General features: G+C 36.0%; 1 pseudogene; it reads right to left on the reverse strand.

Annotated features, from left to right (window-relative positions):
• Positions 1–1,211: 1,211 nt before the first annotated feature.
• Positions 1,212–2,153, reverse strand: LOC101837747 (annotated as a pseudogene).
• Positions 2,154–15,679: the final 13,526 nt, after the last annotated feature.

Below are 15,679 nucleotides of genomic sequence, written 5' to 3' on the forward strand. Positions count from 1 at the left end.
GCATTTAATTCTTTTTTCTCCTCTTGTTGTTATTTAAATTAGAAACAATTTTGTTTTACATGTCTATCCCAGTTTCCTCTCATTACCTTCCTCCCCTGCCCCCTAACAACATTCTATCCTAATCCTTTCTGCTCTCCAGGCAGAGTGAGGCCTTCCATGGAGGATCCTCAAAGTCTGTCACATCATTTAGAGCAGGGCCTAGGATCTCCCTCCTGTGTCTAGGCTGAGAGACCATCTCTCTATGTGGAATGGGGTTCCAAAGTCCAATAATACAATAGGGAGAAATACTGATTCACTAAAAGAGACCCCATAGACTGCCCAGGCCTCCTAACTGATACACACTTTCAGGGGTTCTGGATCGATCCTATGCTGGTTTCCCAGCTATCAGTCTGGGGTTCATGAGCTCCCCCTTGTTCAGGTCAGCTCTTTCTCTAGATTTTACCAGCCTGGTCTTGACCCCTTTGCTCATCACTCCTCCCTCTCTGCAACTGGATTCCAGGAGTTTGGCTCAGTGTTTAGCTGTGGGTGCCTGCTTCTGCTTCCATCAGCTACTGGATGAAGGATCAGGGATGACATATAAGGTAGTCATCAATCTCATTATAGGGGAAGGGCATTTAAAGTTTGAAGGGCAGAATTATGTGAGTTTATTTCACAATTATGCTATTTAAATATTCTAGTGCCTTTACTATTCAAGAATTTTTGCAACAAAATTTAGGGAATACAGAACAACACTCTTTTATCTATTTGCTAAGTATGATACAATATTCATTAATTAAAATAATCTGTCCATTTAACACAAAAGAAGCAAAAATTTACAAAAACATTCAAATAAAAACACCTAAGTTATCTCAGAAAAGTGAATTTTCTTGCAACTTTGATGAGTCCATGATAATTTATACATCTATGATAAATTGAATCCATTTACTTTGAAAATACACAAATAAAATTTTAGCGTGGATTATAACTAAAATAATGGTCAACTATTTCAACAGTGTTCAAGATTTAATATTTTCAGTTTTCACTTGTTTATAAGATAGTACCTTATATTTTAATATATTAGAAATTAACCATCACAAAATGTTATCTCCAGAGACACAGTAACTGTGATAATGTTGACAAATTTATTTGAATCATAGATTGCACTGAAAGAAGTATGCATTGCATAGTATAATAAGTCAAATTTTCAGAATGAAACATTAAATCTAAGACACTCAATGACAATGAGACTGGGTGAGAACTAATTTTCTGATTGTCTCCTTCACGACTTCGTTCCTCAGGCTGTATATCAGTGGGTTCAGCATGGGAATTGCCACTGTATAAAATGCAGAAGCCACTTTAACAATGAGCCAAGAGGTTTTAGGTTTATGAACACAGTTGAGGAAGAAGATGGTGCCATGGAAGATGGAAATGGTGGTCAGGTGGGAGGCGCAGGTTGAAAAGGTTTTCTGACGCCCAATAGCAGAAGGAATCTTCATAACTGAGGTGAAAATAAACATATATGAACTCAGAATAATCAGCAGACTGCTGACCTTACTGAAAACAGCAATAATAAAACATAGTGTCTGACTGATGTAGGGGTCTGAGCAAGAGACAGACACAATTACAGAGTGGTCACAGATAAAGTTATTGATGATGCTAGACTCACAATATGATAGGTAAGAAGAAAATACGTGAGTGTTAGGGAGCACGCTTTTCCACATGTATAAGATCCAGCCACCAGAAACCCACACAGGTGGTCAGACATAACAACAGTATAGAGTAGTGGGTTACAAACTGCACAAAGTGATCATGGGCCATTGCTGCCAACATGAATGTTTCAGCTACACCAAAAATGCAGGCACAAGAAAACTGCAAGATACAAACATAGAAAGAGATGGTCTTGTCCTCTACAACCAAATTCTCCAAGTGTTTTGGTGTCACTACAGTGGAAAACAGAAATCAACAAAGTACAAATGGCTGAGGAAGAAGTACATGACAGTGTGGAGTTTGGGGTTCATGTGGATGAGTATAATCATCCCCACATTCCCCACCACTATTATGGTGTAGATGATCAAGAACAGCAGGAAGAGTGGGGTTTGCATCTCTGGGTAATCAGAAAAGCCCATGAGAATAAATATCTGCATGTTGCTTTGACTTCCTTTCAATAACTTCATCACTCCTATTGGGATTTTTAAAAAAGCCATTCATGATTAATGAACAGAACAAGAAAAGAGATACTTGGAATTTCATCAGAGGTCAATTAGAATATTATTTCTCATATAAGGTTTCCCAATTGTGACATGTTTGAAAACATTTTCTTTTGAGATTTTAATTTGAAGAAATGTGCAGTTAACAAATTGGCACATGTTTAGAATGAACATCTTCCAGTTCCATCATCAACTTTTATTTTTTGAATTTGGAGATAATTTAAGTATAATATTTCTTCTTTCCTGTTCTTCCCTCCAAACCATCCCATATATCCTTCTTCACTCTTCTTCAAATTGATGTTTTTTTTTCATTAATTTTAATTGCATGTATATAAGTATATATTATATATACATATAACTGAATATAACCTGCTCAGTCTATATGTTTTTGTGTATGCATGTTTTCTAGGCTGACTGACTGGTATTGGCAGTTTTCTGAATTAAAAACTTCAAATGCGTTGTTTCCTTTGTGGGTTTTACCACAACAATATGAGATTTTGGAGAAAGCAAAACTGTTAGTACAAGCAGCTTAGTAATGTGTGATTCTTATAATATTATTTACATGTAAATTTCTGCTGTATTACTAATGTAGAACTGAAAATTGAACTTAAGGAACAAATAATTATGACAAGTAAAAGCCAGAGAGGCAGAACTGATACACAAAATACATTCTATTGGCTTGAAAAATTAGAATAAGTTCCAAAGAGGTTTTTTTAAATCACAAATATAACATTAGTATCAAAATGAATTGACATTGCATTTTTTCATTTCTATGATATGTTACAGAATTAATTTATTTTGTCATTTAAAAGTTTAAGTGTTTTAAAATATACTTAATGCATGTCTGGTTTCTAATACTTGAAAGTTGAACAAAATCTCTTTTATGAGTTATTTATATAGCCTACTTCTAAACTTTCATCAAGCCCATTGACACCTGGAGTATCTTAGAGATCTCCTATTAATATTTTTTCATGTTTTATTATTACATACATTTATTAGAGTTTTCCATAACATTATAATTAATTATGCAGCAACAAAGTTTAGATCAGTTTATCTGAGATAGACAAATAATATAATAGAAGATAGATATATAGTAGGTAGGTAGGGTGGTAGACAGACAGTTTCTTAGGGTTACTATTGCTGTGACAAAACAACAGAGGTTGAAAAGAACAGAGTTTATTTAGTTCACATTTCTGCATCCTAGACAATCATTGAAGAGAGTCAGGAAGGATCTCACACAGGGCAAGAACCTAGATGTCAGAGCTGATGCAGATGGTAATGAGTAATGCTTCCAGCCTGGTTTGTCCCTCAGGGGTTGCAAATCCTGCTTTCTTATCAAACCAGGACCACCAATAGAGGGGTACTCACCCCCAAAATTATCTGAGCTTCCCCACATCAATGACTGATTAAGAAAATCACCCAAAGTCACCTACTTCCCAAACTTATGGAGGAATTTTCTTTCCTTACTTCCTTTTTACTTTCTGTCTTTCTTCCTTTACTTTTTGTGAAATGGTATTCCTCTGTGTAACAGATGGCACTATCTCCTGGAACTCACTTTGTAAACCAGTTTGGCCTTAAAATCATTGAGATCTTCCTGCCTCTGCCTCACAAGTTCTGGAGTTAAAGGTTTGCATCACCACTCCTGGTGGAGGAATGTTCTTTTATCTGTCATCGATCTACCTATATACCTATCTATCTATCTATCTACCTATCTATCTATCTATCTATCTATCTATCTATCTATCTCTACATATCTTCTTTTATCCTCACTCCTCATTTCCCCTACCTATTTGCCTCCCACTTGCTCCTCTTACCTCCTCTTCCCCCACATCCTCTCCACCCACTCCCAAATCTATTCCTCTCCTGTTTTGCTTCAGAAAGAGGCAAGTCTTCCATATCAACAATACATGGCATATGAACTTGAAATGTCTTTCAGAAGACAATAAGTTATGTCAAGTTGACATAAAACTAGCCACCATAGAGAGGTAATTAAATATAGACGTAAAGAGAGAATAGAAATGTCTTACAAAAATGAATAATATAGGACGTATTATAGTCTGTAGCATATTAAAAATTTAAGCAATTAAAATTTCCCATTTTGGTAGTCAAAAATAAATAACCTTTCCTTGATAATTGAGACAAACTTCAAGAATGAATATGATTGATTGAAAGTATTAAGACCACAAAATTAAAAAATGCAACATGAGGAAGGATGGATGAAGATCCATGCATAAGGATGAAGCAGAAATATATCTCTCTCTCTCTTTCTTGTTCACTTTTCTAAGCTATATTTTGAAATAAGTTCAGATTGTGTGCTTAATCCCATTAATATTATTGCAGTAACTCTGCATATTCACACACAGCATAAGTGACTTCAGACATTGAGAGTATATGAGGACCACATTGTTCCCAATAATTTATAGGACAGGATTAACATGACTTCAAGTGCAGTTTACTTTTCTCTAATGCATCTCTGTACCATCCAATCTGAACAGACTATTAGTATTGTGTACAGTTGTAATGGTATTAAGTTAGTCTCGTAACAAAAAGATACGCAGAAAGCACTTAGTATTTTATGCCTAGAACATTCAACTACTTTCTAAAGAGCAATAAACTAGAATTAGTCTTATGCTTAAATCAAATCTGCCTTGATTGAATGTAATATTAATGAGTATGCTATTAGTTTGAGCTGTGATTTTTTTCTCCATAATTATTTTTAGTTTCTGTATAATAAAGCAAATTTGGTAAACTTCTCCTGTTAGCAAAAATCACTATCACTAGCCATACAGAAAGAAATATGTAGTTGTCAGAGTAATCTCTGTGAGATGCCTCATGTTTCTACCTGAATTTTAAGATAAGGAAGTGGAATGCACTCACCTGAGACCTAAAGCTTCTCACTGACTTATCAGAGAACTTTTTAAGGAAAATGAATCTTAGAGTCTTTAGTTTACACTCATAAATGTAAGAGGCGAGAGGCTTTTAACAAAACTGGAATAGTATGGCAATACAATTGCCAGCAAAATGAGATTTTGTTTTCAGCATGTAAATAAATGTCAGAAACAGAGAAAAACTTGAAACCTGAGTTTCACACACAACATAAACTCTGCTGAAGCGTAAGTCTTATGTACATACCGTTGAATGGAGATAATTGTCATTGATATTTTCCCTAGTGAACTACACAACTACATTTAGTTAGACTGCTGTCTCTTGTGTCATGTATTTCCATGGGGAAATTACATCATCAAGTTTGTCACCCCAACTGGTTTCACAATTACTGAAATCATATATGATCTTTTACTGAACAAAAACAAACTTCGCAGTTTCAGTTTTTCTTTCTTTTTACCTTTTTATTACATTTTTATTATTTTCAACATTTTAAAATTATATAAATATTGATCATATTCTTCCCCTCCCCCAACTCCTTCCAGATCTTTTCTCCTACCTACCCACCCAAATGTAAGTGTTTTAGAAAAACACACAAAAAAGCCAATATATATCAGAATCAAGAAAACAGCATTCAAAAAGAAAAGCAACAAAAAATCCACCAAATTATTAGTAAATAAAAGCACATAAAAAAAACCTGTAAAGTCTATTATATGTTGAACAACTTTGGAATATGAGGCCTGACTGGAGAAATTGATATACCCAGTCTCACTCTACTGAATGAAACTGATTTTCCCTCTCCCAGTAGATGTAAATGACAGTCAAAATTTTAATCTAATGGCTAGGTTTGCATTAATTTTACCCAATATAACAAAATATAATATAATAAGATTAAACAAAATCTATCACATTTAAGTTGGGCAAAAGAAACCAAGAGAAGGAAAAGAGGCTGAGAGAAGGCACAAGAATTAGAGTCCCACTCATTCACACCCTCATGAACCCCGTAAAAGCAATAAACGGGAAGCATAATATATACTTACAGTACCTGGTACATACCCATGCCGGTCCTGTGATTGTGACGTCAGCCTCTGCAATTTTATATGGGCTTAGCTCATGTTGATATAGGGGGTTGTGTTTTCTTGGTGTCCTTCATCCCTTCTTCATCTTGGTTTATTTTTAAGAGAAAAGAATGCAGAGATAGCGTGTTTTAGCTATATTTATTCATATCTGGTTTCACATTCAAATGAGCTGGGGAGGCTTGTGGTCATCATTAGTTTAAGCAATGGGATGAGCATTACTGTCACTAGAGATAGGCAGCTAACACATCTTTTTGGCACAATGACATGAAAAAGGCATGTTATCACTTTAATATTTTTTGTTCAATGCTGGGTCTCCACCAGGGGCAGTGACACATTCCTTTCATCCTTGCATTTAGTAGTGTTAGGGAGACTGAGGACATTCTGGCCTACATAGGAAGTGGTAGGCTAGCCAGAACTACAGTGTGAAATCCCTTCTCATTCTTTTCCCACTTTTCATCTATCTGAGGCCTTTCCTTACTCTTCACCCTCAAACTCTTATATTCTACTATAACATGAACAATTCAACTGACCAGTGCTGACTGTCAGACTTTCTACAGGTTATTATGTCACATTTCCTGTTGCTGCCCCTGCTGATTCATTGACTGGTGCTAAAGCAAGTCTGAGTTTTAACATGGACTCAAGATCAGTAACTGTGCAGAAATTCCCCAAGGTCTTTGACTCTATGTTTGAATGGTTGAGAGACTTTGTGTCATGTCTGAGCAGCTACTAGCTTCCCAGCCTCTTTACAATTAGATATAATGTCTTAGTCAGTGTTCTGTTGTGAAAAGATACCATTACCAAGGCAATTTTTGTGAAAGAAAGCATTTAATTAGGGGCTTGTTTACAATTTCAGGGTGTTAATTCCACATCATCAGGCCAGGGAGCACAGCAGCAGGCAGGCCTGGCTTTGGAGGAATACCAGAGAGCTATATCCTGATCCACAGTCAGCAGGCCAAGAGTAAAACTGAGCTAATCATGGGTTTTAAAATGTTAAATCACTGAAAATCCCTCATGGAAGCCCTTGCCCTCCCTGGGGAGCAGAGGGTAGACAGAGTGGGATGAGGGGTTGGGAGGATTGGGGGTGGGGGAGGAGGCGAGGGAGAGGGAGCTGAAAGTGACATGTGTAAATAGTTTTAAAAATATGGAAAAAACCTCAAATCTCACCTCAAGCAACAGATTTTCTCTAACAAGGACACAGCTATTCCAATGTGGCATGCAAATATATGAAACTATGGAGGAATCTCATTTCACCACATAGCAGTTTCAGAGATACTCAAACCATATATACCACATAAACTATTCTAATAATTTTCCTTTGTTATGTATTCATTTTATCTGTTTTGTTTTTAGTTTAAAAAAACCCTATTACAAATACCCTCCCATTAATAAATTTGTTACCGTTAAATCTACACACCATTTCTTTAGACTATTATCAATGCATGTTGTGGGAGACTAAACAGTGATTTATTTAGTATATTCAGATACAAATATTATTTTCTACCAATACAAATATCTCACAAAATGACAATACTGAGTCTAATTTTTTAGATCACCAGATTGGTATGTCTAAGAGACACGATTCATAGACTATCCTTCTTCTACAAAGAGAAGCACAGCCACAGGTTTTCATTTAAAAAAACCTCTTCTTTTTCATTTTCTTGTGTGTGATATGTATGCATGTATGTATGTATGTGCTTTCACATGTGGGGTGCATGTGTATGTGTGTTTATACTTGTGTGATAAAGTTTGATTTTGGGAATCATCCTTGATTGCTCTTCTACTTCATTTATTGATCAAGGGAGAGTTTCTCAGACAAACCATGAACTCAAGTACATGAAAAGTCTTGCTGACTAGCTTCCTCTGCGAATCCTGCTTTTAGCTGCCCCAGCCCAGTCTACAGTTATATGTGGGCAGCCATGCCTTATCAGCACTTGAATGGACTCTGGAGATAAAAAAATGGTCCTCATGCTACTGAGGCAAGCACTTTCACTACTGAGCAACTTTCCTAGCTTACAGTTACAGAAATGTTATGTTTTAACTTGTTTGCTCTCCTTATGTCTAACACAAATAATTAAGCCAAGAGATAGATATTTGGGTTCAAACTGAAGATCAGAAAATCAATCAAAGCAGTCAAACCACCAGAGAGCTCTTACTTCTACCAAGGCTGGAAAGAGAATTCTGTCCTTAATATGGATGGAGAATAATTGCCTGAATACTGAATACCAAAGGCCATAATATGAGATGCTGGTCCTTTCTTATATAGCTCTCTAGTACTGGGATTAAAGGCATGATCTCTGTTTATCTTTTAGACTGATTCACTCTCATGGAGACCTGGGTTTCCTTGATTCATTTGCCTCTGTGTCCTTAGTCATGGGACAAAAATTGTGTGCCACCACTGGGTGACAACCATGGCTCTGGCTAACTTTGCATTCTGATTCGTAGTAGATTTATTACATCATAAACAATATATCACAACACTAGTCCATCTCATACAACACTATTTATGTGAACCCATACTTTATTTTATTAATCAAACTTCTAGCTCAGCAGCAAACTTTGTCTTAAGTGACACAAATGAATTATTATAAATAAATCTTTACATGATTTCTGAAATTTATATTTATGAATGAAGATTGCAATTTATATTGCAACCTTATTTATATACTATCTTGCTTGATTTTGTAAAATACACATGGTATTTTCATACATGTTTTGGCATAGAATGCAATTTTCTTGAAGAAAATTTTATTGTAGCCTTTTATACTTCCAAAATGTTCATACATATTGTTGTGGAGTAATGTATTTGTACACTGTGAAGATGTGTCTGTTTTACTTCATCTGTTCGAGGCACGTTCTCACTGTTTTAATAAAGAGGTGAATGGCTAATGGCTAGGCTGGAGGGTATAGGCTGGACTTCTGAGGAGAAACAGGAACTCTGGGATGTCCGAGAGGTGAGCAAAATTCACCAGGACACATGGAGGAAGTGAGGCATACTTTATGAAGGAGAGGCAACAAGACTAACCTAAGGCCAAGATTTAATATTGATAAGAATTCTTTGTGTCAGTATTTTGGTGCTGAAGTTCCAAAGAAAGTCCATTACAGCATCTTTTATGCTAACAATGATAACTGAAGAGAGGTGTTCACCGTTTCCCAGATGAAATTCTCCTCATAGTATCTGTAAGTCCTTGGAAAAATGTCTTAAAATCCAATGTAATGAAAAATGTTCTATATTCTAAATTAATTGTAAGACAGAACAGCTGTAATACATACCTAACAAAAACTGACATTATAGTTTGATGAGTAGAACAGAATTTTTCCAGAAATGGTTTGAGGAATTATAGAAGTAAAGAGTGGTACAGAAATGAGGTCTCTGAGAAGGCCTTAGGAATCCTAAATTCCCTTTAAAGACTAAGTCTCACTAATATTTCAGTTAGTTTATATTCTTCAATATTAGAAGACATATGAAGCATTATACAGTTTGCAATATAGCATATATATGTATATGCATACATATACATATATATAAATATAACATGGAACATCTGTATCCAACATTTAAAATATTAATAAGTTAACTATATGTTATTTGTATGTGATATGTAGATATGGGCTCTGTCCTATCTACTTTTCTATTGCTTTTATAAAACACCATATCAAGAAAACTTGAAAAAAAGAGTTTTATTTGTAATATACGGTTCAGAAGAATTAAGAGTCTATTCCTGTTGGTGAACATGGCATTAGATAGACAGGTATGGTGCTGTACTAGCAACTGAGAGCACCCATATGATCTATTAATATGAAGCTGATAAAGAGACAGAGAGAGAGAGACAGAGAGAGAGAAATTGGGAATGGTGTGAGCCTTTAAAAACTCTAATCCTACATCTGGTGATATTCCTCCTCCAATGGAGGCCCTTAAAGAGGATATGGGAAAAATTCCTCAAAGAAATGGAAGAAAAATCAAACCAAAAAATGCAACAAATGTAAACTAAAACAAACCAAAAAAAGTAAGAAATGGAAGAAAAATAAACCAAAAAATGCAAGAAATGGAAGCAAAAACAAACCAAAAAATGCAACAAATGGACAAAATGAAAAGCAAAAATTCCAAGAAACAATTCAAACAGTGCAAGGGTTGACAACTGAAATAGAGCCAATAAAAAACACAATCTGAGGGAAGATTGGAAATAGAAAAGCTGGGCAAATGGTCATGTACTACAGATGCAACCATAACCAACAGAATAAAAGAGATGGAAGAGAGAATATCAAGTGGTGAAGATACACTTGTAGAAATTGATTCATCAACCAAAGAAATTCTTAAGTCTGAAAAATCCCTAACATAAAATATCCAGGAAATAAGGGACACCATGAAATGACCAAACCTAAGAATAATAGGTATAGAAGAAAGTGACGAAAACCACCTCAAAGAGGCAGAAAATATATTCAATGAAATCATAGAAGAAAACTTTCCCAATCTAAAAAAAGACATGCCAATGAAGGTATAAGAAGCTTATAGGACAATAAAGGGAGTGGATCACAAAAAAGTCCCCTGACCACATAATATTCAAGATCCCAAATATACAGAATAAAGAAAGATTATTAAGAGCAACTAAGGAAAAAGGTCAAGTAGCATAAAAGGCAAAACTGTCAGAATTACACCTGAATTCTCCATGGAAACTCTGAAAGTCAGAATGTCCTGGATAGTTATCCTACCAACACTAAGAGACCATGGATGCCAGCCCAGACTACTATACCCAGCAAAGATTTCAATCACTATAGATGGAGAAAACAAGATATTCCATGACAAAACTATATTCAAGCAATACATATCCACCAACCCAGCCCTACACAAAGTTCTGGAAGGAAAACCCCAAACCAAGGAAGTTAACTACAACCAGAAAAACTTAGGCATTAGATAATCCCACTTTACCAACAGCCAAAAGGAAAAGGGGGTGGAATTCCACATATAATTCCACCAACAAAAACCATTAAAAATCAAAGAAGAATGAACACTCAATGGCCATTAACATCTGTCAATATTAATGGTCTTAACTTGCCCATAAAAAGACACAGGAAAACAGAATGGATTCGAGACAGAACCCATCCTTCTGATGCATACAAGAAACACAACTCAGCCTCAAAGACAGACATTACCTCAGAGTTAAATGTTGGGAAAACATTTTCCAATCAAATGAACCCACGAAACAAGCGGGGGTAGTAATCCTAATATCTAACAAATCAAACTTTAAAGTAAAATCAATCAAAAGACATTTAGGAAGTCATTTCATTCTCATGACTGGAGAAATCTACCAAGATTAAGTTCCAATTCTGAACATCTAAGCCACAAATACAAAGGAATTCACATTCGTATAAGAAATATTACTAAAACTCAAAACACATATAATGCTTCACACACTTATAGTAGGAGACTTCAACACCCTACTCTCACCACTAGACAGGAATACCAGGTAGAAACTTATCAAAGAATCAAAGTGTCTAATATGACCCAACTGGTATTAACCGACATCTATAGAACAATCCTTCCAAATATAAAAGAATATACTTTCTTCTCAGCGACACATGGAACCTTCTAAAAAAATAAACCACATACTTGGCAACATATCAAACCTCAACAGGTACAAAAACATTGGAATAACTCCATGCATCTTATCAGAACACCAAGTGCTAAAATTAGAATTCAACAACACAAATTGCAGAAACCCTACAAACTCATGGAAATTGAATAATGCACAATTGCACCATTCCTGGGTAAAAGAAAGTAATAAAAAAAAAGAAATTAAAGACTTCCTAGAATTCAATGAGAATGAAAACACAACATACCCAAACCTATGGGTCACTTTGAAAGCAGTTCACTGAACTAAGTGCCCACATGAAGAAACTGGAGAATGCTTACACTAGAGAATTAACTGCACAGCTGAAACTCTAGAACACAAAGAAGCAAACTCAACCAGGAGGAATAGATGCCATGAAATAATCAAACTGTGGGATGAAATCAATAAAACAGAAACTACGAAAACAATGCAAAGAATCAATGCCAACATCCACATTTTTTTTCAATTTTTTTTATTTTAAATAGCTTGTTTTACATGTCAATCCCAGTTCCCTCTCCCTCCCCTCCTCCCGCACTCCCCTTTCCCCCCAACCTCCCACCCTATTGCCAAATCCTTCCACATAGGGGATATCAGAGTCTGTCATTTTACTCTGGGTAGGGTCCAGGCACTCCCCTAAGAGTCCAGGCTGAGAGAGCATCCCTCTTTGTGCTATAGGCACACGAAGACTGTTTGTATATCAGGGATAGACACTGATCCACAGCTCAGGGCCCCATAGGTTGCCCAGGCCTTCTTGCTGACACTCACATTTGGGGGGGTCCAGATCAGTCCCATGCTGGCCTCCCACTGTCAGTCTGGGATCCAAGAGCTCTCCCCTGTTCAGATCAGCTGAAGAAACAACATACACAAACTTATGGGACACTTTGAAAGCAGTGCTGAGAGGAAAGTATATAGCACTAAGTGCCCACATGAAAAAACTAGAGAACAGTCATACTAGAGAATTAATAGCACAGCTGAATGTTCTAGAACAAAAAGAAGCAAACTCCCCCCAGGAGGAGCAGACGCCAGGAAATAATCAAATTGAGGGCTGAAATCAATCAAGTAGAAACCAGACAAACACTGAGAAGAATCAATGAAACAAAGAGTTGGTTCTTTGAGAAAATCAACAAAATAGGTAAACCTCTGTCCAAACTAACCAAAAGACAGAGGGAGAGCATGCTATTTAACAAAATCAGGGATGAAAAAGGGGACATAACAACAGACTCAGAGGAAATCCAGAGAATCATCAGGGCATACTTTGAAAATCTGTACTCCACAAAATTTGAAAATTTAAAGGAAATGGACAATTTCCTGGATAGATATCACTTGCCAAAACTAAATCAAGAACAGATAAACAATCTAAACAGACCTATAGCCCCTAATGAAATAGAAGCAGTCATCAAAAGTCTCCCAAATAAAAAAAGCCCAGGCCCAGATGGTTTCAGTGCAGAATTCTACCAGAAATTCAAAGAAGAGCTAATTCCAATACTCCTCAAAGTATTCCACACAATAGAAGCAGGAGGCTCACTGCCAAACTCTTTCTACGAGGCTACAATTACCTTGATACCCAAGCCACACAAAGACACAACTAAGAAAGAGAACTATAGACCAATTTCCCTCATGAACATTGATGCAAAAATACTCAATAAAATACTCGCAAACCGGATTCAAGAACACATCAGAAAAATCATCCACCATGATCAAGTAGGCTTCATTCCAGGAATGCAGGGATGGTTCAACATTAGAAAATCTATCAATGTAATCCACCATATTAACAATCTGCGAAAGAAATGTGGCAGGATACAAGGTAAACTCAAAAAAAATCAGTGGCTCTATTATATACAGATGATGAAGTGACTGAGAAAGAAATCAGAGAAACATCACCCTTTACAATAGCCAAAAACAGCATCAAATATCTGGGGATAGTGTTAACCAAGGAAATTAAAGACCTGTATATCAAGAACTTTGTGTCTTTAAAGAAAGAAATCAAAGAAGATACCAGAAAATGGAAACATCCACATTTTTTATTGAAAGTTGAGAGACAGATTTGGTGTCTGCACGGAGTCTTTGCCCGAATGTTCTAGACTCTTTGATGCAGGAAGACAATCTGCAGGATAATGTAAGAGAAATCTGGATACCAATCCCAACTCCAAACCTCAGACTTACAGTCTGTCTTGCCTAGAAGATATCCTGGCATAATGGTGGTCCAGTGGTTGTATGAATATTCAACAAATGTCTGATTAAATTTGATAACCACTCCTGGGAGGAAGTCAATGCCCAACACTGCTTGCATAACCAGGAAGCGGAGACTAGATAGCCCAGATACCTAGAATAGAAGCAAACGTAGCTGATCTAAAAAAAAATCAACCAAATGATTTATTGTGATATTCTGCTATACTCATAGACTGGTGCCTTATCCAATAATCTTAAGAAAGGCCTCATAGGGAAGTAGGTGGAAGAGATGCAGAAATCCAAAGCCTGGCATTATGTGGAGACCGTGCCTAAACTGGATGTCTCCATTTCATTCCTACCCTTGGAGTTCAGAGAATCCTGTGAAAGACGGAGAGAAAAGAGTGTAATATAGCCTTCTGAATAAAGTAAGTAAGGTGCATATTTATTCCAGGAGCCTGAAGCAACAAGCACCGTGCATGCAGGGGTCTGCACAAGTTCCTCTGCATAAATGTCTTTTACCCATTGCCTGCTTTTTGGACTCTTTTCTTCTTGTTTGATTGCATTGTCCAGCCTCAGTGTCAGGACTTTGCTTTGTCTTATTGATGTGTTCGGTTGCTGTCTGTTGGATTCCTGTTCTTTTCTGAAAGGAGACAGAGTGGGAGAGGATCTGTGGGAGATGGAGTGGGAGGAATGGAGAGGGGAGAAAGTGTTGTTGGGATGTAGCATACGAAAGAAGAGTTTATTTTCAATAAATACAATAATTTATTCTCAATAAGTAAAAGAATTTGTGTTCAGAGTAGCAATTAAACTGTTCAAAATGTAGATAATATATTGCCAAAAATCTAAAAAATGTTTCAAATTATTTATTGATTACTTCTCTTGACGTTTAGCTGTAATACAACTAAGTAAGCCATTGCATTCAACTGAGTATATTGTAGTAAACAATGTTGCATAGCTTTCTAGTGAAGAAAAGTATCATCATTAAAATATTATTAAAAATCATAATTTATGACTCCTTTCCATCACTATCCCTCAAGCACATTAACCCTGAAATATTTTAAGAAAATATGCATGTTTAAGTTTTTTATATTTTTAATAATGTTATTATGTATTTGTCTGCAAATTGGTTTGTAAACTTGTGAGTGCAGCTTCCCCTGGAATCCAGAATATGGTATCAGATATCTTAGAGCTACAAGTGATCGTGTAAAACTAATATAGGTTTCAATAGACTTTGGTAGTTACACGAAGACAAGAAGTTGGATGCAAGCATATCCTTTGCAAAAGTAATTCTGGGAAAGTTTTGGACAATTGAATCAGAAGGACAAGTTGGTTGAATAGATACACATTGTTGACAACTGGTATTTATCATGGTGACACTTTTGGGAAAAGTTAGTAAAGTTAAGTAGAGAATTCCCCCAAAGTTAAATGAAAAACTTTTGGTACTTAATAATGCATATACTACAATAATCTTCTTTGTTCACAATAAAAATATGTAATATCCAAAGTTAAATATAAAATATAAAATATGTGACAGCTTTCTAAAAATATGGCCCCATTATTTGAAGAAAATATAGTAAGTATCAAAGAAATATACAGCACTCATTAAAAATCATGAGGAAAATGCAGGAGTGTAAGCTGTATGACAGTGTGCACGTAGGTGGGTCACTATACTCACTGGGAAGACATTTGCTGGTTAATTTTCTGATGCTTTCTTGTTTTCTAGTCTGTAGGTAAAGAACCCAACAGCAGACTCACA

The sequence above is a fragment of the Mesocricetus auratus genome, unplaced genomic scaffold (assembly GCF_017639785.1).
Source record: "Mesocricetus auratus isolate SY011 unplaced genomic scaffold, BCM_Maur_2.0 Super-Scaffold_100004, whole genome shotgun sequence".
NCBI lineage: Eukaryota > Metazoa > Chordata > Mammalia > Rodentia > Cricetidae > Mesocricetus > Mesocricetus auratus.